Genomic DNA, 23,360 nt, shown 5'->3' with positions numbered 1-23,360 from the left:
GGAACAAGTTTGTGTTTCTCCACCCTAAGGACATTTTAGTCTTGGCAGACCACGGTGTGCTGACATAACAGGAAGGATCCACGGTCCCCTGCTCACCGGTTCCCTCTTTATCGGGATATGGGATCATTGTCTTCATCATTTTCAGCTGACTGCCTCGTAACCTCGAGTGAAACCTGTGCCTCCGCAATCGATGTCACTAAGCCGAGTGTCTGATCCGGAAACCGCTGTTGTCTGTTTCTGACGGCACTGGTCTCTTTTGGCTCACCACACCCTTGCCTATCCATCATACCCTTTTCCCTCTGTGGCTCAACTTGAAATCTGAACTTATTGAAGCCTTTTTCAGAGGTGGGGAAAACAGTCTGGGTGCTTTGCTAACTTGTTGATGCCACAGCAGACTGTTTACGCTATCTGACAGCGTTTGATTCCCTGTTTTCTATCCGTTATGTATACGGTAGGAACAAGAGACGGTGTGTTTTTCCTTGGGAACAACATCCCTTTGATGAGATCTGAGCACATGTGTGCACAACAGTTTATGAGTGCGCAGGACCTGTTCACATTTGTCCAACCAGCCTTTCTCTTCTTTGCCGGCGAGGGGGTGTTTCTAGTCAGTGCAGATTTACCCATTCTTGGCAAAAATGAAGTTGGAAAAAGGGGCGTTGAGTACTTGTACTGTACCTTACATGTAAATCACTGTGCTGTCACAGCCAAGGGTTAATTCCGTATTCTTTTCTGTACTTTTAATCTGAAACATTTTTGCAACTTTGCATGGACATACATGTAAATGTACCGGTGCGGTTTGTATGCAAGGAAATGGCTCACGGACAAGGGGGCAGCTGTTGTACCTGATTGGACAGAGGCAGGGAGCTTTTTTCCAACCAAGCAATGATCTCCCTTGGATTAACACACCACGTCTGCATTTTGTTGCAGGCATCTGGCATCAGTTTTGCACATCTGTAACGTCTGTCTGGGCATTTGACTGTTGCCCCAGTCTTTCTCTTTTGTGTTGCATTGGTGAGGGAGTGCTTGTGCATAGTGTAGAAAGCAAGGTACATGTCCATGAGGGACTAGTGGAACATGTCCTCTTGAAGAAACTGCAGTACATGGATGTACTTGATTTTCTTCATTTATGATACCTCATTGTTCCTTATTATTATCAATGTAAGTTAAGAGTATTAGATCAAAAGAAGCAAAGATGCAGAAAAAGGTAGTCATTCATAGTTTGGTACTGGTACGTGTTGTTACTGAAAGCGACTCTGCAAAATTGGAGGTTTTGTATATCCATGGAAATTATAGCCTAGTCACGACATTCCACCCCTAGCTAGCACAAATACGGCATTAGGGATTAGTGCATGTACATATACTTGTATGGTTCAACTTATTCCTACTTTTCGGGGGGTCATCTTAAAAAAAGAAAGAAACCTGTCAGTCTCCTTTGTTAAACCTCCATACGCCGAAGATGAATGGCAGGAAACAATGGCGTACTTGACAGCCTCTTCTACTAGACCTATTCCGGAAGCCAACTTCACATTTCATTTGTTAACATTGGGAGTCTGGCATCTGTAAGACATTTCCTCGTACACGACCGTGGGTGGGGCCTTCTCTCATAGCGTCCCACACCGGGACCTTGTCAAAACATAATCACCTTTGTGCAAATGCTATGAAGAATCCTTCATCTCTCCCCTCCCCCCCCCCTTGTTGGCAGAGTTCTCTTATTAAGATGGGTTGTCACGGAGGGAATATCTCATGGATGTTTCCTGGAGAGCTGTTACCATTCAGGGGAATGCTTCAGGAGCATATTTTGATCTCACTTCTCCAGATGTGTTGCAAAAAAGTAGGTCATCTGTAATAATGCCTGGTACTGTACATGTACCTGAAGTTAGCCTGATATTTTACGGGGTTGGATTTCTCAGAAGTTATTCCAGTTTGGGGATTTTTGAGCAAAAATTTTTGGAATTGTTAGAGGTTGAATCATGCAGGCATTACTCTTCCCTTTTTCTTCTTTGTTTTTCAAAACAAAAAAACAAGCGCAGTGTTCACATACGTAAACACGTACAGTGTACATGTATGTGCATAAGTCATAGCCATTTGTGAGAGAACACTTGTCTTGGCAACTTTTGAAAGCCCTGAAAAAGCACCATATTTTATTGCTGTCAGTGCCACAGCCCCTCTGCTGGTTATTCCTTCATCTCCCAAATTTGACCTCTGCGGTTCCATTGTTGGCTGTATGGTTACATTTGACAGGAAATGGCCCTTGACAACTGTATCATGTGTAACAGTAGTGTTTCCTCATTAGGTCACCCATAAAGTAAGTCCAAGCATTTTGTGGTTTATGTTGAGTTGTATGTAAGTAGTCCAGCAATTGTCAGAGAAGATATTTCCATCTTTTATAACAGTACTTTTGTGAATTTCATTAACTGCTATCAAACTCGAAACTATCTTATCAACTAAAGAAATTTAAATCACACGGTTATGAATTTATGTACCGGTACATGTTCATTAAATTAAAGATATGAACTTGATTTTTCTTAATCATTTCAGGATATGATATGGCATGGTGTGTTTACAGGGATATGTTGGGATATGCAGACTGCAGAGTATACTGTGGTACACTGTACATGTAAGGAGAGGTATTGTACCAACAGAACAAGTTGATAGGAAGGGAAACCTTTGCTGACAAGGAGAGAAACAAGGAGAGAAATAAGGAGCTGTGCTGCAAAGAGAGAGTATCGTACTGTGGTCACGTATAAGTGTTTTCATCCTTTAGAGAGAATTTCTCATTTCAGCTAAGCACACTGTAATCATCAAAGCTCTTGACCCTGTGTGACAAAAAGCTTTGCGGGAATGTAGAATTTTTTCCACTTCCAAGACCAATTATTCAAATTCACCTCCCAATTGGTTGCACACTGAGCTCTCTCAGTCTGATAACAGTTCTTACTCAGAGGAAGCTCATGATTACATGCATACGGAGCAGTTTGTTACTCATTTTCCACATTTTCAAGCTGGAAGTCTGAACCATTTTAAAGTTGGAAATAGTGGCAGGTCTAGACTTGAAAAGAAAGTTTTCCTTTTCTTCAATGTCTTCTTCAAATTTGATGTTCATCGAAAGTATAATTCAGCACCCAACTGCAAACTGGTTCCAGTTCAAAAGTTTTCAGGTCAGAAACGTGTTTCTTGTCATGACAGTCAAGCACAGCCCTGTGTTGGGTTCCCCTGCTTATGGGAAAATATCCTGGCCAGAGATAATCAAATTTCCCTTACCTGTAAGTGATTGTAAGGTCAGGAAAAGACAGAGAAAATCAGAGTGGAGAAGATAACTGGACAGTTGAAGTTTTGACAGGATCAGTGCGAAACAAGTTTGTTATGTATTCAGAGTTTTTGTTGTAAGTTAAACTTCACTCCCTTAGAGAAGAATCTTCCCAAATCAATAGCGCCATCTCAATACTCTGTCGAGGTCATCATTTAGAGCGAATGGTGGCTGCTCTTTACCTTCCCAAATCCCACAAAACCCTACAAACTACTCACAGGATTTCAAAGGATCTGACGAGGGTTTCAGGGTGATGGATGAATGATCAATCCAGACAAGGTGCGGGAAGATTAGAATCAGTTGGTTGGAAACATTGATCATTTTTACTCCAGTAATTTTGTTTAGTAAATCCTTCACTCACATGAAGGTGCCGACATCTGGCTCAGATCACCAATAGAAATGCATAAATTTCATGAAAAATTTAGTGATGTCAATCATTTATAAAACAAGCAATTTTGTGCAGCATTCCATTGCGATTGAATCACCGGAGTGTATCGCATAAAGCAGTTGACATCAACTTAAAATGTTTTCCTCAGCTATTTATCTGCAGGGTCTACATGCCCCGATCACTGACGTTACAGTCATCGATAAGCAGACATTATAGCCAGAAAGCTGCACCAGGTCGTAATCTCACCTCAGTATTGCATTTCAGGCTCTGGCTGCTTGCGGGATTGTGAGGGAAAATGAGCTGATGACCATCTTTTATCTTCATCGCCCTGACATACAAAGGGGAGCTTTTTTAATATCCACACAAGGAGTGACATCTCAGAGTAGTACATGTTAAGGGGGGGGGACAATTTTCAGATGGTCTTTGATTTCTCCAGAGTGCTACTTAATGTCAGCTTGCCACACCTGGGACCCAACAAAGCCAGCACCAGAGAAAGAGAAAGGCCAGGGAAAAAGAGGCCCTCATATCATCCACTTGTCAGTTGTAGATTGCAGCAGTTGGGCACCAGTCTACATGCATATCAAGTCTGTTGCAACCAGACGGTTGAATATATATTGAATCATGCCAGCAGTAATTAAGCTTGGGTAACTGCAGTCAGTTATTGGGACCGACACAACTTGTACATGTTCCTTGATGAGAGACTAGTTTGATGCCATTATAAGCATGCACATCAGACCACTTTCAAATGAGTTTTCATGTCACTATTTCTGTTACGTTGTCAGATTTTTATAGTTGGAATTTATTCAAAGTAGCAGTGCCTTTGTTAAAAAAAAAAAGAAATAAAAAGGAACCAAAATTGTGTTTTTAGATCATCTTGTAGAGGTGTTCATGACTCTGTGAATCTTTGTACCGGTACCTTAAACATTTCCAGCGACCGTAGAAGTAGGGTAGGCCTAGGCTGCATCCAAATCTCTTGTCTAGAGCTAGGTCTAGGTCTTCGCTCCAATGGAAATGCATGGAGACGCGCAGACAATAGACCTAGCCATACGTAGCTCTGGAAGCCCATTTCGGACACGGCCCTAAGCTGGGAATTTGTATTGCTCAAAGGACACATATCTCTTCTGAAGAATTGTGCCACTTGAGCTTCTATTTGTCTTTAAGGTTTCTTCAAATGTTGGGGTCCTTGACTGCTTATCAGTGCTTGCCTAAGTGAAGTCATCTGTCATCAGGGGGCTCTAATCAACTTCGTAACTGGCAGTGATGTGAACAGATACATGTGTTGGCATGAAAAAAATAGATGCATTCATGGTGGCATTTAAGTGAGTTACACCCTCCACCGTAGCAAGTCCACCAATTACCGAGCCTCCACCAAATATGTATTGAAGAATGTATTGAAGATTGCTGAAATTGATTTCTCCGACAAGGAATGCTCCTTTTTTGTTTACTCCCTGTTTAAAAAGGAGTTGTGGGTGGGGGGGGGTGGGGAGACATGAGAGTGATCAATGCGGACACGACTTTCAACACAACTTTCAACATGCAAGATACGCTTCCTTCCTGTATGAAATTAAAACATCACCGGGTAAGTAGGGGAGGGGGGAACCTTTAAGGAAGATCCTGTTTGTCAGCTGGGGGAAGCCGCGACGATAGACTAGGGTTGGGGGTTCCTCGGGCATGGATGTCAAGTTTATGACTGCGAGCTGCCCACCTGAAAATGGCAGGAGGCACAGAGAGGGAAAATTAGGTGGACCCCTCCCTTCTCCTCTTCCTGGACTTTGTTCCGACTTTCATCCTGTCCTTGAGTGATCCCTCTCCCACTCAAAGATCCCCATGAATTATGCTCCCCCCCCGACAAAAGCCTCCCTTGGACGCACGTAACAGTGTGGCCAACCCATACCGGTATGTCCATGTACATGTGCATGTACTGTACATTGACTCAAACATTTGGGTAATTTTTTTTTTTCAGGGTAACTGAAAGATCAGTGGAAGTGACACTTTTTTCTTTTTTTTTTTTCCTTCTTTTTCTTATGGAAGAACTTGCATGTGGCTCATGGCTCATCAAAAATGAGCATTGATTTTGCCACCAGGAAAGTGGGCAGCACAAATTGACAAAATGCTCCCACTCAACACTCAAGACTTGGACTCAAGAGATGTGACTTGGACTAGGACTCAGTGTTTTGTGACTCGCTGAGAGGCAGTCATGTCTTGATCAGGGGAAGGCATGGTTATAGAGTATACATGCCTTTGACTTTGTTATAAGGGCTGATACAGTGGCACATCTTTATAAAGTCCCCTCCCTTCCCCCACCTTCATTGCCCCAGCGTCAGCCAGAGTAACAACCCTAATTCAATTGCGGTGCCTCCTCGCAATTGACAAGGCACCGTGATCCCAACGATGCAGAGCCAATTTTTTTTGCTTTTGTTTTTTTTGGTTTTTTTCTCAAGCCGGTCCAGGCGACCATGATGGTCCAGGCGACCATGATGGTCCAGGCAGAAAGCCGTTGGCTGGCCCTCTAAAAGGGGAAGCAGGTGGCACCCCTGGGGCCTCTTCATCAAGGAAGCTCAGGGAGCCCCAACTGTAGCAGTGAGAGCTCATAAGTTGCACGGCTCATCATCATCTGTATTACGGGGCAGTGCGGCATGTCTAATTATATTGACGTAAGCCGAGTGTGTATATATTTAAACAGTCTCCCGGAATGGGGTTGAGGGGTTGTTTAAGCCGTATTCTAATGCAAGACAATGCTGATCATTGAATATGCACTATTATTTGATTGCATGCATTTTAATGTTGACATACTGTACGTGTACATGTACATCTAGTCATCATTAAACTGTAGGTGCATATGTACATGTATATGTCCCAACTTTCCAAAATTTGTATCCTTGTGGAGACATGGCTTTGTTTTCCAATACTAACACGGTTGTGCGTGAAACGATGTTTTCAAACTGCTCCCATTTCAACATGAATCATTCTCTTGGACTGAAATTTTGACCGAATGACCCTTATATGAAACACTTCAATTTGCGATGGATTCTTATACATTGAAAATCTCTCCTTTTTGAGCGATTTCCAAATATCAGTTTCGTGAAATCCTTGAAGAGACCTATTCAACCCACCAGGCACCGTATTTCAAAACAACCAACCCCATCGGTTTCCTGTGTTATTCAGCATTGACATGTCCACATAATCTTGTTTATTGTTTTGAAGTTCATATGATTCAAACTTTCAACTACCAGTGTATGATAATTTTAAATCACCTTCCCTTTTTTAGTAGGCGATGTGCATTTCACCCATTTGTCTCAATTATTGTGCAAACAGTACCATTCCTCACAGCTCCGTATACATGTACCTGCACATTTGCCATCTCATTACCTACAGTATGTACAACAAATATCTTTCATTCTGTTTTACCATGCTGGACTAAACATACTAACACGTTTAGTTTAGATATGACTACATTTTTTTGGAAATGGTCACTATCCTCCAGAGTAATATCTGTTATCAGTACAACACAGTCTCTAATAAATTTCATTAGTCTGCTGCAGTTTTTTCCCATTCCGATTCATATTAATAGCACAGTTTCCACATGTTCTTTTAGTGCCTGAAAATCAGACAAAATACTTAATTCGCTCTCAACAGGTTATTCAAAATTAGATAAATTTACTGTCAAAACAAAATGACAGACGTTCTGTCAAATTCGTAGAAATTCAATCCAGAGTTTGGAAGTTGCACATGGTACTTTTCAGGATTAGTTCCCGAAATATGCCAGCGCGTGAAATTGCTCTGTTTTTGCTAACAACGAATTTTTGTTTGCCCCCCTTCTCTCTTTCTCTTGGTGTAGTTTCAGGCGTCAGGCATGGCAGCCAGTCATGCTTGCCCCTGCCATGGCTAGATTCTGCCCAGTTCACCGAGAAATGAAGGGTGCACTGTGAAGTGTAAGATTGATTTGTCAGTTGGCTCCTCCCCCCACCACCACTCCAACCTCTCTGTCTTGTTGCTCTTCTCCCCGTGTACATGTGTCTCCAATTGTAATTGATGTCCCAGATGCGGTCTGAGTAAAGACACAGAAATGTCGGGATGACTAGTGAACACATGTACACGAATTGGCTCATTTCTGCATTCTCAGGAATTGTGTACTGTGCTATTTACATGGACCAAGTTCTATGAGTTAGCTGAAAAATTTTCACTCTCCTTTCACTTTTTTGGGGGGGAGCGTTAGATAAAAGGGAGGGTTGGGAATGGCGAGCTTGTGGAAAAAGTGGGTTTTTTGTAAAAGAGTCCCAATGCCAAGAACGAAGTCTGAAGTCATCAGAGCCAGTTTTGAACAAACTGTGCACAGTTGGAGATCAGTGGACATTGTCGAGATTTTCACCCATTTAAAGTCCATGCTCATTTCATGAAATCTGGTTACCAAGCCAGTTGTGTTGTATCAGTAGTGACTGTTGATTAACCACTTGCTGCCGGGGTTTCCGGTACCGGACACGTATTCTTTATACGCGTGGCCGGGGTCTCCGAAATCGGACAAAGGGAACTGGGCCTTGTAATAAAGACGGTACTCGTAACAAAAGACCAGGCTGCTGGGCATTACCAACATTTTTTTCACTCTCAATAGTGGAGATAATCCAGCCTTGTTTTGAAACAGTATACCACGGTTTGGGGAAGTAGTGAGAGCGGATTACCACCGGGGGCAAAAGCGCTCCACCACCGCAGCGATGAGCCACACAGTACCGCTGCACGCTAATCTGGCCCCTATTGAAAAGAAGTCAGCAGGGCACTGTGCCAGTTTCGTGAACAAAAGAAAATTATGTAACACCGCAAACTCCGGGCTCTTTTTACAAGGGGGCAGGCCTGGCAAAATACTCCAGCGTCAATAGATGCTTTCTGTCAGAGTAGAAACCAGACAGTCCTTCATGTGGGTGTCGGTGTCCAGTAAATGAAGATAAGAATTTTTAAAGAATTTTGAAAACAGAAAAAAATGATAATTATCCCATCCCAGCATCATCAACATTGATAACTGTCACTGGCGCAAAGTGGTTAAGATATTTATTCCTGGTGAGCTCATCTTGTCATGAACAAAATGGATTAGAGGATTTTGTCACTGGATTAGAAATAATGTATAACATACATGTAGGTACATTTTAAAGAGATTTTTAAACCAAAGTTAAAGCTTTGATATAACCACAGCAGGGCATGAATTAGCCTGTTCTAACAGCTTTAGTCACAGACATGAAATAAATTTGTATGCACATTTGTATGGGTTCTTTTGTACAAGATGTATCAATTGTAGGGATAGAACCAAAAAATGAATCGGTGCTAACTGATTTGTGCTCTTTTTCTAGTATAAAATGCACTTCATACCTTATTAAATGATTTTCTACATTCATATCTTAGAATCCAAGTGTCTCACTGACAGTCCAAACATCAATATTATTTCAAAGCAGAAGACGTTCGCCCTTTTCCGTGATAAAAACCTCAAGTTTTTTGACGACATGTGAGTCACTGTCACAGAGTGTGCTGCATTGGTCCAAACAAATGGTCTGTGGTGTCAGCTGTAATTTGCTTCCCACAGTGAAAATCAGTTCTAATGCACATGTTCTCTGAACCTTGTGGACAAGCCCGGCACTTATCAGTACGTAAACCTTTCCAAGTCGCCACTTCCCTCTGGGAGAAACAACATCATCGGGAGTCCCTAAGATTGACACCAAATAGTGCATTGCCGATTTCCTTTTATTTCTCTCCCCCTTCCCCCCCCCACGGAAAGCCGGCAGATCAGGCCAAATAATCCCTCTCTGTCACCCAGTAACCACACTCCTAATAACAGGCATAGCAGGTTGTCTGTGCTCATAGGTTGACTAAATGAGTGGGAGGGAGGGGAGGGGGGGCTTGTTGAATAACATCCAATGGGCCGTGCCGTTAACCAACGGAAACAGACTCAACGTGGCGCCGTCCGAAATCCAAGCATTTAGATTTTGGGTTGGTGACATTTTGTTTTTGTTTTTTTGCAGACCCACAGTAGAAGCCAACACACACACATCAGCAACCTCATTCCATCCTTATTTTCCCTGTCGGCTATGTTTTGATTTTAGGTGGGATCTGCATGCTGTCTTCTTTATTTCCCCTCCCCCCCACTGAACGATGTGGCCCTTTGTCCCAAATTGCATTGAGCATAAGTGACAGCTTGAAGTGAAGCAATGTGTGGCAAATGCCTGTGCTGTAAGATGAACACAGGAGATAAATTTGCACTTAACTGGCTGTGAAGGGCATGCAAGGCATTGCTGGCAGGGAGATTGTGGCAAGGAGGTTAATGTCTACGCATAATATTTTCGGTAAATTGCCTGTCATATTAGAAACTGGATGAAGATAAGGTTCACCGGCTGGAAGAATGAACATCGAGGAAGACAAAATGAATTTGAGAGAGGGTTTAGACGGAAAAAAAGTCCTAGTGCAGTGCCCTGTGAAAAGAGATTCAGAGATTTTTGGAAAGGGCATACCCGTAATTGTCAAACTGCTGAATCAGTTTTATTTCTTCATTTCGGCCACTGCCAGTCTGTTATTCCTTAGTTTTCAGTGTCCGTTGTTATTGGGCTAAATTCCAACTACATTTACTCCTGATGAAAAAAAAATTTGGAATAGCTTCCTGAGGTACCAGTAGGACTTGATCCTGTGACCTTACTGTGTGCAGTGCAGATTGCATGCGCTTGAGTAAATGAACACAGCAGAAGTGTCTTTTTTTTACCTTAAAATGGTGTTACTGTTTCTGTGAACAGCCATGAGGCAGAGCACTTTGCCTTCCAGTTTTCCCGTCCTGGCAAGTTGAATAGAGTTTCATCATAGGGCAAGGACCCACAGCCTACCCTTTGTGCAGTCAGCCATGTGGCTGAGGTGCACAGTCACCTGTTATTCGTGAATGCACTAACAAGACATGGCAGGAAGGAACCCAACCATTACAGCCTTTTACCTCAAAGTCAGGTCATCAGATATCCCCCTCAAAGGAAGTGGACTGTCAAGACACTCTTCCCCTGTCTAAAACTTCCCAGATCCTGATATTTTGTTCCTCCCCAGCCATTTATATAATGGCACACCTGTCCTTTATTTAATCCCCATTGTCATTTTTTTTCTTTTGCAAAGATGCAGGGGGCCTTGTGGTAATTTCCCCCCCCCCTTCTTTTTCCCAGACAGGAGTGATATAAACCATCCACAGAATAGTTACACGAGACTGCGCCATAAACCCCTGCCCCAACTTGACTCCGTTACAATGAGCTTCCTTGTCCTGCCAAGAATTACCCCCAGGCACTCATGATGATGAGGAATTTATTTTCTGCTGCTGTTGTGTGCTGCCTTGTACCCCACTGGAAAATATTTTGCTACTTTAGAGAATGGAATAGGGAACGGTTTAGAGTTCATGATCTCCGTCTCCAGTGTTGTGTTGGCTAGAATTTTTAATTACTTCTCTGTGTGATTTTGTACCAAGACATTAGTAACAGATCTCTTTGTTGCTTGTCAGGGTCATTGTCAAACAGTAATACGAAAAGGTGAAGAATAGAATGCACTCTCCCCCCCCCCAAAAAAAAGAATTAAAAAAAAAAGGGACCTGAAGAGAAAAAGCAAAAGAATTGGGAAAAAAAGGGATGAAAGGGTATGAAAATCAACAACTTGCTTTTAAAAAAGGCAGAATGGACCCCCTTCGACTGTTGATGGTTTATCATTTCATTGCTAATGAGTGTCTTGTCCCCCCTCCCTCCCACTGGGAAATGCCCCCTCCCTTGAAAAAATTGCTCACTCTCCTCCCGGAAAATTTCTTGGTGACGGCCCCGACAGTTATAAAGTGTAATATTTGCCATGCCTATCACATGTACTTGTAGGTGCCCCTGTGCTAACATACCTAGTGTGGACTATGAACAAAAGAGTCCCACTCTCAGTGCAGGTTGTTCAAACCTTACATGTACGTAGATTCATTCTCACATGCACAAAAGACTACCCCCCCCCTTTCTGGAAGCAGTTTTAGCGATGTATATTGGGGTTGGGGTCACCCGCAACAAAAGGAAGGGGAACAATCAAGAAATCCAGCCTAAAAGAGTCTTCACCAGATGAGACATAGGCAGAACACTGACAAATTTTCTCTGAGTTTTCCCAACTACGGGAAAACAAAGGAACGCCCACACTGGGTGGGTAATGTAAATGTGCACAGTGCACCTCTGCAGACAATGGGCGTTTGGAAAGTCTGTGTACGCTGCTAAGTATACAAGCAGTATATTTATTTACTATGAAAACTGAAAGTGTGCCTTACACTTTCAATTTTGTGCACCTCTTGCGTGTATGCACGGGTCTAATGAGTGTCACCCTTGTGCATTGGAGGCCCCCTTTCACCTTTTTGAAAAGCATTACAGTTGAAATGAGGTCATATTTTCCACAGTTGTCTGGACTGCCCTAGGTTTCATCAATCACTTTGTCAGGCCAAATAATTTGTGTCTCTGTGGTGGTACTCGGGGAAATAAATGTACTTATATGAGGTTTGTTTGTTTGTTTGTTTAATCCTAGAGAGTTTACATGTATGTCCAGTTGAGACTTTTTTTTGACTGAGTTTTGGTAATCCATAGAGTGCCTTTGTTTGTGGGCTTCAGTCAGACGACAGCCATTTTGGATAATGTTCCCTAAATTTGCTTATATTTGTTGAACTCTGAAATGGATGGAGCCTGACTATTTTACCGGGAATAAAAGCATAGGCCGCGACCGAAATGGGGTTCCAGAGCTCCGGCTATTGTCTGCACGTCTCCACATATTTCCGGAGCAAAGACCTACATGTGGACCCAACAGGTTGGGGTGCAGCCACAGCCCCACTGTGTCAAATATTTTTCATTTGGCTGAAAAAAAGTTGACCTTTTTTTTTTTTTATCCATTATTTGGAACGATCCATCGGAGTGCAAGGAGGATATTCTACTGCTTTTCCCTATTGATTCAAGATGGCTGACTCATGAATTTCCAAATTAAATCCATTAGGATGGGTTTTTCTGTATTGGACGTTTGCATTTTTTTTTGACAAGCCCCTTCTTACCCAGGCCTTGAAAAACAAAACTTGTTCTATGTCCCTTCATCTTCTTTTTCTCTAATACATACGTGTACATGAGTACTCAGAATAGTAAAATACAATGTAAAAAGCCACTTGAGGCATTGCTCAGTTTTATGGAAAGGTTTTACGTCTTTTACAGTATAGTCCCTACATGTAGGTCCAAACTCTTTATGTACATGCACATGTACGTTGAAAACCAACCAGATTTCACAATAGGTGGGAAAAATTAGGGGCCTGGTGACTATGTGATCATGCACATTAGTCGTTCACTTTGAATTTTTCCTTTGGACGTGAAAATGATGGAGAGAAAATAATGGAGTAAGACTGCCCAGCTTGCGGAGTTTCAAAACACCAAAACTATGCCTCTGCCATGATTGTAGCACATGTAACAGTATTGAAATGTTGGTGTGTTCTACATGTACTTTATGTTACAGAAAGTACATGTATAGAATATTTCGGAGCTGTTTCATGGTCATTGGCCCAAAATAACAGTTCAGAGAAAGAGAATTCAGATTTTATTGAAACTAAGGCTCACAATGCCCTGCTTTATAGCGGAGTGGGTGGGGGGGGTGGGTTGAGGAAAGTGACTCAATTGAGGCATTAGGTACATGACCGGCCCAGGCTCCACTGTGATCATAACGGCTCTATACAAATACAGCGTGGACTTGATTACGCCAGGTTCCTGTGCTAGTGTTGGAGACGGGAAGTGAATGCGATCCAGGAGGTTTGCTGGATTTGATGGCACGATGCCTTGCCGGGCAATGTCGTCAGTATGTTATCAATTATTGAGTTGTCAACGAGGTGCATGATGGATTGAACACTTATTCACCTGGGGGGGGGAGACACAAGAGTATTAAAGTCTCATGCATTTTGTTTTGCATTCAATTTGGCAGTTCCAGTTTTTGGTTACCTTCGGAAGAATCGAAGATGAACACCCATGCCTAACAAGCACAAAACGTAACTGGTTTCAAACATACATGTGCATGAAGATCTGTTCACTTCTAACAACGAAAACCAAGACTTATTAATTAATAACATCTTACATGTTATGAAACAAATACCATCAACCAGTTTGAACTTCAGCGCCAACAAGTATATAAACACTGCAGTCTTGCACAAGAACTATTCCCAAGTTTGCAGTAAACCATCTACAGCTGAATAAAAGCCAGCTTCCTTGTGAACTTGAATACACATGTGCGTGTATGGCCTCAAGTTTTGCAGTTGCGACCGATAAATAAACGCCTCAAGGATATACAGGTATGCAGGCTGTATATTACAGATGAGCATTACACAAGTTAATGTGATCAAACAAGATGGTTAGTTATACCCGTTGAAATATTATGGGCAGAGTTAGTGCACTGATGTGGATAACATCCTCGTTTTCTTCTATAAACAGCTGAATTTTTGTAACACCTAAGTCCCCACAAAATTGAGCTGGCAGACACGACCTCTCACCCCTGCCAACCTTTTCCCATAAAACTCCCCCGGCTGATAGACACAAAATACCTGATATTTATTCCACTTGCCAGTTTATTTCAGCCGAGTGGGACATTATTAATGCCCCATGTCTAGCAGATATTTTGGCGGGACTATAAATTTACGGATACAAAACCCATCCAAAATCTCTGGTATGCTCATAGATTTATCACCCTTCTATGAGGGAGGGGTGAAATGGATAGAAAGACCTAGTTGAATGCCATTTAAGAAAAAAACAAAATGGCCAATTTGATGGGTAAAGCAGTGAACAGTTTTGAAATGCTTGGAGCTTGAACAGTGTGACATGTACATGTACATCAAGTTTGATACTGAAGTTCCATTTTGCTTGGTAAAAGCAACATGAATGGCATCATGAAATCATGCACCGACATGATGTTAACCTGGATCTTTCCATAAATTACAAGTATGGTTTCCTTACCTTAACAAACAGTTTAATACAGATTTTCTGTCAGAGATACAGAAATTCTAGGTTTGCAGTTACAGTGGCTATAGCACCCACACGGGTAATTCCAGAAATTAGGGGTCCAAAAGTGTGACATTTTTTTGTCCCTGTTACATCTGACCTTTGTCATTTGACATGGAAATATCACTGGAATTGATTTCAAACTATTACTATTTGTGTGGCAGGTGCATGTAATTTGCATTAATTCATCACTCTTGGAAATTAGAAAATGTGTTCTGAACTTACAAAATCGTACGTCGGATGTGACCTGGACACACACAAAAAAAATGGACCCCTAATTTCTGGAATTACCCATACGAATGAAAGTGTTTTTTAACTCAAATTTAAGAGAGTTTAAAGGGCAGGTTTGTTGTGTCATTTATGATTTGGATTTTGTTGGTACTTTGTTTTGTTTTTGTTCACCCTTTCCCCACATTGGGCTTTTATAACTTGGGTGTAAGTCAGGACTGTGATTTTTATTTACTGTCAGTTTATTTGCCGTCTTCATTCAAATATATCAGCAGCATGAACGAGATTGTATTGTACCTCGTGGTCATCCTGGCCTCACCCTCACATGCTTAATTTAACCCTAACACTCCTCAATCCTTCACCTGTTGGAGGACTGAGGACCCTGACACTCCTCAATCCTTCACCTGTTGGAGGACTGAGGACCCTAACACTCCTCAATCCTTCACCTGTTGGAGGACTGAGGACTGTTAGCGTTAAAACAGCAGTACACCACGGCCTGATGTCAAACATGTGAAAATATCGTGGGCATGTGTTGTACGTACAATCACATAAGCATTGTCTTTTGGACGTGTAAGTGTAATCCGTCAATATCATGTTGAATGCGTTTGATTAAAACCCTCCTATGCAAAGACACATTCTTGACACAGTTGTCGTATCACTCAAAAGCAGTCAGATTTCCCATATGTGTCTGTGTACTGGAGGAAATCAAGTGGAAGGAATGTTGGACTGTTTTTGGCGGTTACAGCAAAAGGAGGGATCTATCATAGTCGATGTCAACATTTACATATACCGGTACATGTGCATGTACCATATATACCTACAATATGCAACCATTAGTCATTCTTACATACCAAATTGTTGCCAGTCTACAATAACAAGCATAATAGTCCCTGCATCACCTTTTTCAGATTCCCTCATATTTCTTCTTCATTTGTTTTCTTCTTCCGTTCATTTTTGTTTTTTTACTCTCGCTTTGTTTTTTTTCTGGCTGTTCCGTTGGACTTAATCCTTTGTTCTTACTCCCACATCTCTGTGTACACACATCAAAAAAATGTTTTTTCGTTCTTGTCTTTCAAAGGATTTCCTGGAATGTTGTAATGCTGAACTCTGCTCCCATTACAAGGCGTGTGGTTTCCTTGCCATGAACTATTTTGAATGAAAATTTGAAGGAGTAAAGGAAACATTGACACTGCTGGTTTTGATCTGCCCTGCTCGTTTTGTAAAAATTGCAAATCACAATGACGCGTTTCTCTCCTGATGGGCAACCCAAGCAAGAGACAAACCACATCTTCTGAGAGAGCCGAGAAGAGAAAGGTAAGGCTGGCTCTGGTAATGCAAATCCCTGATTAATGGAAGGCCCGCCAGTCATCAATTGGCTGTGAGGTTTCAACAGTCCCACCTTATTTATCACCCTACTTGGGTCAGCCCGATGAAGACCGAGCTCAAGTTACGCGGGCAGGGCCCCTGCTTGATGCGAGGAACTCGTCTTTCCTCTTCTTCTTCTTTTACAGTCAGTCCAGGGAGATCTTCGAACTCGAAATGACTGTCTCCGTCTCTCACTCATGCAGGGCTTGAAATCTGAAGATTGAGCTCTATTCCCCGGGACTGGAATTTTTGTAAGGAAATACAGGCATGATGTATCGGGGAGATGGAGTGAGGAATTTAAAGCTGCGTGCCCGCCATCATCCCGATATAATGGAAATGCACATATGTAGATGCTCCATTTTTTTTTTCCCCGTTTTTTGTTTGTAATTTGACCCAAATTTCAAACATCGCTCCTGTGCCTCAAAGCAGAAGGCCTGGATTCGTTTGGATAGTCTCTGGGGAAAAAAAACCTTGTGATGGCTTTATTGGTTCTTAAACATCCCACCTTTTTTTAGAAATGAATATAGTTTCTGACAGGCCTCAAACCTCTAAGATATCAGCTTTCAAAACAGTACATGAATATGATCCTTGTAGATGTACTCGGTACAAATACATGTAATATGTACGCTAGTTTGCTATATTTTAGAGCAAAATATTGTACAAATATATTAAGTTGGAACAGTTGTCCGATGATGCACTTGAAACGTGTCTTGGCCAGACTTGCAAATGTGCAGAGCCTGAAATCAGTTCAACAGTGCCCCCAATTTTTTTCCCGTAGTCATCCTGCCTCTCAACTTTGTTATTTGTCATTTCCCAGCTGTGCTGCTGTCCCAGTGTGTTAATAGTCTGTCAGATGAGATGAAGTCTGTGTGAAATGTGCATGCTCATGTAAATACTCTTTTATTACAAGTGTGGTGAGGCGTTGGCGTCCTCAAGTGTCTCCTGTTTTTGATAATCTGAGTCGGTTTCTGTCAGAGGACGTTTAGTGAGGGAGAAAAACTCATCAGGTTGTGTCATGGTTGGAATGTTCAATGAGATTCGCTGAATTCAGTTGATCAGAATTTATTTTTTGTCAGGGGCTCACTAAAATTTTGTTTTCTTCAAAAGTGTTATTTTATTTGCAACTGGGAAACGATGTTGACTTTGTCCACTTTCACCAAAACAGAGTACAGGCCCAGCATTTGGATGAAGCCAAAATCAAAGAAAAAAATGTTATGCAACATTTTCTCCTTTTTCTGCCTTCCATGTGGCTGGGCTGACCAGAGAGTGATGCTGTTGCTTTCCAATTGATATAGGACAAATTGTATTTTCAACCAGGCAGGCTGGTTTCACCTGGAAGTGTCAAACTGTGATTCCCAAAGATTCATTTGCAATAAATCCCTCGCGGGTACACCTAGTAGGCCGAGCTCTCCAGTTTTTGTACTGTGTTGAGGTGGCCAGTGTTTGCATTTATGGATATGAGGCAGCTTTACTGTCACAGTATACATGTAACCTGATATTTTCGATGTACTGGTACATGTATACATACATGTATACAAAATGCACTTTCCAATCAGATTGAGGCTTTATTTACTTCAGTCTTGACTCTGGCTGCTTTTGTTTGTGGGGGTGTGTTGTTGTTTGTTTTGCATTTTTTTTTCTTTTCTCTTATTAGCCATTTATTATTTGGAATGTGAAGAAAAATACTACAGGGTCTACGCCAAATGTTCCCAAGCAGTGTTGGAGTTGGATTATGTTATTCAAGGGTCGCATTGCCCCCTCATACATGTACACAGTGTAGGTATTGGTTGTCATTGGTATTCTCATCTCTCTGTGTGTGTACGTACGCACGCTCCAGGTTGATGCAAATTTCTTTGGAAGCATCCCCAGAGAGGCTTTCTGTGTGAGGGAAAAAACTGATATTTACATTGAATAACAGACAGTGGAGATTGCAACTTGAACAAAATTGGAAAGCAATCCTGTGTGCACGTGCAAACCATGGCATTGTTCGCTTATGCATCCCCCCCCCACCCTGGATGAGTCGCGGAGCAAGAGTTGCAATCGGACCAGTGAGTGGACCTGCTTGTTCTCTCGCTCCCTCGCTCGCTCACATGCTATTCAACCCCTGGGCCAGTCGGTTGGAGTGGCATCTTGGGGGATGTCTCTACCGCTGTCGCCGGCAATGCTGTTCTTGCAATCATGCGGCACTCTGGGATTCGCACTTGGGGCTTTCTGAATTTCTAGTGAGGACGACAGCAACGCAGAATACTGGAATGGCCTGATCTTGGCTTTTTGTCTGCGCCTTGTGCATAAATGTTTCTCAATGTTACTTCAAAGCTTTCTAACAATCTCTGGTTAGATAGTCAATGAGGATTCATATATTTCTTTCCCAAAAGGCTACCCTGAAGCCAATAATCTTAGCTTTGCAAAGATTGAGCTGCAATTTTGCTGGAGTTTTTATCAGTGGAGCAACGGAGTAGTCCCCTGATCTTCACTTGTTGTCTGTACCTCATGCATAAATTTTTTTTCAAAGGGGAAAAAAAAAATCATAAGCCTCCAGTGCCGGTAGTTCGACAATCAAGGATGATTCATGTATTTTTTCCCCTGAAGACAGCCCTAAAAGTCAATAATCTGGCTTTGCGGAGAGTAAGAAGTTAGTTTGTTAGAATTCTTATCGAGAGGTGACTGAATAAATTTAGCAATATGCTTACAATTGCTGAAATCTACACAAGACAGACAGAATTCATGATTGGAGAGATAAGAAGCAGCTTTCTGTTATCTGCTCCAAGTGGAACAAAAGAGGGCGGGTTTTTTTTGGTACTCACTGCATAGGTTCACCATGAGGCACGCAGTTATATGCGTAATTAATTTATTCCGGCTTGCATGGTCTGCGTACACGCAGAACTTGTGCAAGAACCCACTTGTAACCACCTGTCTTTCTTTCGCCGATTGGGGGTGCACTTCAGCTCGGGGCGGATTACTCGGTACGCTTGTAACTTTCACAAGAGAACCCGTGAGATTTATACTCCACAGTATAACTTGTTATATAAGTGACTTTTGGTGAACTGTAAGGATCAGCAGCAGAGGGAAAATTAATCCCTCATGAAATATGCTGCAGTGGATATATTAAAAGTCAATTTGCTGCGAGTTTTGCTGAGTTTATTTTGATGTTATTGCTGAATCAAGTTAATCATGCAGATGTGCTCTGTACGTGTTTGGACAGATGCTTTGTGTAATCTGGCCACGGCCCTTGGACACTAGTAATAAATACCCTCAGACTGCACCAGGCCATGGTGCACTATTCAGGCCTAAGCAGCTTTTAAATGGCAACAGTACTGCTTTTCAGCAGGCAGTGAACAACGTAAGGAGTGAAGAATTTCGCTCTCGGCGACCCAGTCTTTTGTGTTTGTTGATAGGTCTGGTGCTATTTGCATACACTGTTTGGGATGGTCGCACTAGGTTGGGGAGGTAGAGAACGGAGAGCAAAAGGACACATCCTTTCAATAATGCATACACAGAGTCATTTCCATGAGAAGCTTTTTGGAGGGAAATTGAAGCCCAGGCCTAGCATCTAGAGTTTCCTGTGTGCCTGGCATAATGCATTGGCTCCTGGCTAATACTTGCAACAGCGGGACGGAGAGTGAGCGGGGGGGGGAAGGGAAGATGGGGTTTAAAAAGAAAAAATCCCAACTTCATGTACATGTACATGCAAGTATTTTGGGAGCGCTGATTTACGAAGAGCAATCTGGGGAGGATTCTGCATTCTGACATCGTAATTTACAATTAGAACATCTAAAGAGGGTTTTAGTGACGGGGAAAGAGTTGATTTAAGCACTGATCCTGGACTAAAGCTGAACACTGGATGGGGTGTTTAGAATGATAAAGGCAGTCTCACTCTGCTCTTTTTGTTTGATTTAAATTTTTAATAAGACAGTAACTTGAATTTTATTTTGGCAACTTCCATAACAGTGCTTTGCCAGTTGGTGAACTAGCAATCTACATGTATTTGTTTGTGTCATTCATGTGTAGGGTCAGACAACATGTTGTTTTCTTTATTTTTAGTATCTGACATTGTACATGTAAGTTTAAGTTTTCCAAAGTATTAGCAATCTGAAGTTTTGAGCAGCTTTTATTCACCCGATGTCATGGCCAGTATTTGTCCCAAATTTCAAATTAGACAAATTGTCCGCAAACATTGGTAAGTTTTCTCCAGAATTTGAGATCATTCCACACCATGTTAGGTAACACCATCCCAAATTTTTAATTCCCTTTTTTTTTAAGGTACCCCTTAGTGCAGATAATCAGTTCCATTTGAAGACAGCCTCTCGGATGAGCCGCACATGTAGAAAGCATTATCACCTTCAGGGTCCACTGCATGCAGTGCAATAATCAGGTCAAACCTTTTCAGTCTAGTAGCTGTCAAGGGCGCGACGGCTAATAATCTGGAGGTCTATTGAGCATTATTAGTATTTTTTCCCCCAGATTTTGGCAACATTGTGGTGTGTTTCACTTGATTAAACACGCATGCGTCTTTCGTCTTGCTTGTGATATCCTTTGAATTCTCTGTGGTTTCCCTCGATGGGAAGAAGGGGAGGGCCCAACCACACTTCAGGAGTGCAAGTAGTTCCTTAGTTGCAGAATCTCAAGCTTTGAATTTAAATTTGATATGCAATGAGGAATGTTTGCTGGTGAGTTTGAGTCCCGTTGGTAGACTTAATTTCGGAAAGTACACTTGTGTCTTTAATATTTGAAGAAATAAGGTTTTAATCATTTGTAATGTAACCAGAGGGAAAATTGTATGTGCTCTAAGTGATGGCGATACTGGCTGAAAGGACTGTCAGTCTTGTTGAAAGTGCTTCAGTTTTTGGTGAGCAGTCATACGCTGTATGCACTGTGCTGCAGAGAAATGGATGAAAAAAAGGACGACATTTCGTAAAATTCCAGGGGCAGTTTTTGGGTGAGAAGAAATGAAGCAGTGCGGGGAATCGATAAACTGAAGTGGTGTCGAAACTTTTTGATTTGCAGTTCAATAGGTTTCAAAGTTAAGGGCTTATCTGAAAGGGGGGGAGGGGAATTACGTGCTAGTGTGAGGACCACAGGCCAATTAATCATTGCCTGGCAACTGGAAGGCTGTTATCTTTGCCAACGGGAAAATAAGAAAATAGGCTGAAAGGCTAAAGGGTGGTCCAGTTTTTTTGCGAAGTGATTCCTCGCACCATTGGAATAGATGCTGGTAGCCAAGCCTAATTTTGCATGGAGTGGCCATGATCTAAATTTAGGGGTGTGCTATAAAAATGGGAACTTATCTATTTCAAGGGGGCTATTTATAGAAAGAGACCATTAACAGCACATTGAATGGATTAACAAAGTGTTCTTATCTGCTTGATTACCCAGACAAAAAATATCAGTTGGTGTTATCTTATATAGAACAGGATGGATTAATTGTGTTTATCATAGTAGCTAAAAATTTGAACGACCAAGTCTAGACTCATTTTGCTGTGTCCATGTACCCCCAATGTCCAGGATTGGACGCACTTTCAGTGGGCAACTGGGGCATGGGCTTTGACAGCAGTTGTGGCTGGTGGTTTATTTTACCCATAGGCCTGATGTTATGGTAGCCATAACCCAGCTTCCGAATACTGTTTTTACCGCATTACTCAGGAAGCATTGCCAATGTACATGTACGTGTGCATAAGGTTTCGGATTCCACATGGCTGGCAGTTGAGGCACTATGGTACATTATGTAGCTTGTTAATATGAACCCTGCCCAGCAAGCGTGTGGACCCGAGCACAGCGAGCTCCACAGCGATCATTATTTTTTTTTAATTTGGTTTCGTTTTCTAATTTTTTTTTTTCAGTCAAGTCCCTTGTTTACTTTCCATAGGGTTCCCCCTTTTTTTGGTAGGGTCGTACCCATGGAGGAGTTATGTTTTAATTAAGGAAAATAACGTCTGAGATCCATTACAGACCGGCCTGGCATACTTTACAATGGGAATGAACTGAAGAAAAAAGGAAACAATTGTCAAATTGTGCATTGTTAGGAAAGGTACCTTTTGGTCGGCATTCATATGCCCAAAATACATCATTTACGTATTTGTTATAATTATGCTTGCTGGATTGAGTACTGTATGATAAGCAAGGGATTGGAGATCTTTTTATGGTATATATTAACAGTTATTAAAACTTGAAACATGCAAGCTTTCAAAAGGGTCGGATTTTCCCCCAAGAAAAGTGCACACATCAGGCTGCATGGCAATTAGTTTTGTTTTTTTTCTGTGAGAACCATGCCGTATCAGTCAGTTGTTAAGGAGCTCAGAGCTCACCAGTGGCTGAAAATTTTGCAGGGCATTTCTCATTGAAAACTGCTGGCCACCATAGTTGCAATGTTTGGTTTTCCTGTAGGGCCTACATGTACCACATGCAAAGGAAGCTGATCGGCTTTCCTGGGACTTGAGTTTTTGAGTGTAGAGGTTCATGTAGATGATTTGATGTAGGCATACATGTATCTTCCCAATGTTCAAATGTGCAGTGCAAGATTCTTGCCTAATATTCTCAACCCCCCCCCCACCACCCTCTGTTTTATTTCATTAGTCATTTGGCTGCCCCGTTACTATTGAGCGCTTGTGTCAAGGGCTGCAGTCAATATGCCATTGATTGAAGCTAGGCTCTTCCTGCACGGTGCAATGAGGCCGTTTTCCAGATCTCTCTGTCTGCCTCATCTTGTCTCAGGACACTCCCTCCTCCCCCCCTCCCCCGGAGACACCGTACACCGCCAGCAGTTTTTTGTCCAGGTTTCTGCATTATATACAGGCCCCCCCCCTGCTGTTGGCCCCCTGAGAAAGAGTCCACCATGCATTGCATAATTATTTCTGAACGTCTTCACTGTCTTTGTTGTGCCCCCTGCTAGAGGGGGGGGTGATGTATTGGATGTCTCGTGCAGGCTTACTGCACTGGGCTGTATGTATGCATATTATTCATCTGCATGTGTGGCATCCCTGCACGAATTCAGTGAGCTACAATTAATTGCATAGTGCAGGTCTCTCCCGTTTTACTGCATAATGTCCTCCAACTA

At 42.1% G+C, this 23,360-nt stretch overlaps 1 protein-coding gene across 4 annotated transcripts in view; it reads left to right on the top strand.

Moving 5' to 3' along the window:
- The window catches only part of LOC110981100 (uncharacterized), a 131,745-nt gene that overhangs the window by 41,981 nt on the left and 66,404 nt on the right, over positions 1–23,360 (top strand). The window contains exon 3 of one of the 4 annotated variants that reach the window (XM_087137299.1): positions 16,023–16,258. The exons of the other annotated variants lie outside the window; for them this stretch is intronic. The gene's annotated coding sequence lies outside the window, so the exon portion shown is untranslated. The remainder of the gene's footprint in view (positions 1–16,022; positions 16,259–23,360) is intronic. 4 annotated transcript variants of the gene reach the window in all.

This window comes from Acanthaster planci, linkage group LG05 (genome assembly GCF_054643075.1).
Source record: "Acanthaster planci isolate LZ-2023a linkage group LG05, COTS_SCS, whole genome shotgun sequence".
In the NCBI taxonomy this organism is placed as follows: domain Eukaryota; kingdom Metazoa; phylum Echinodermata; class Asteroidea; order Valvatida; family Acanthasteridae; genus Acanthaster; species Acanthaster planci.
Note: the sequence above shows the minus strand (reverse complement) of the source record. Positions and strands in the feature narration are given on the sequence as shown.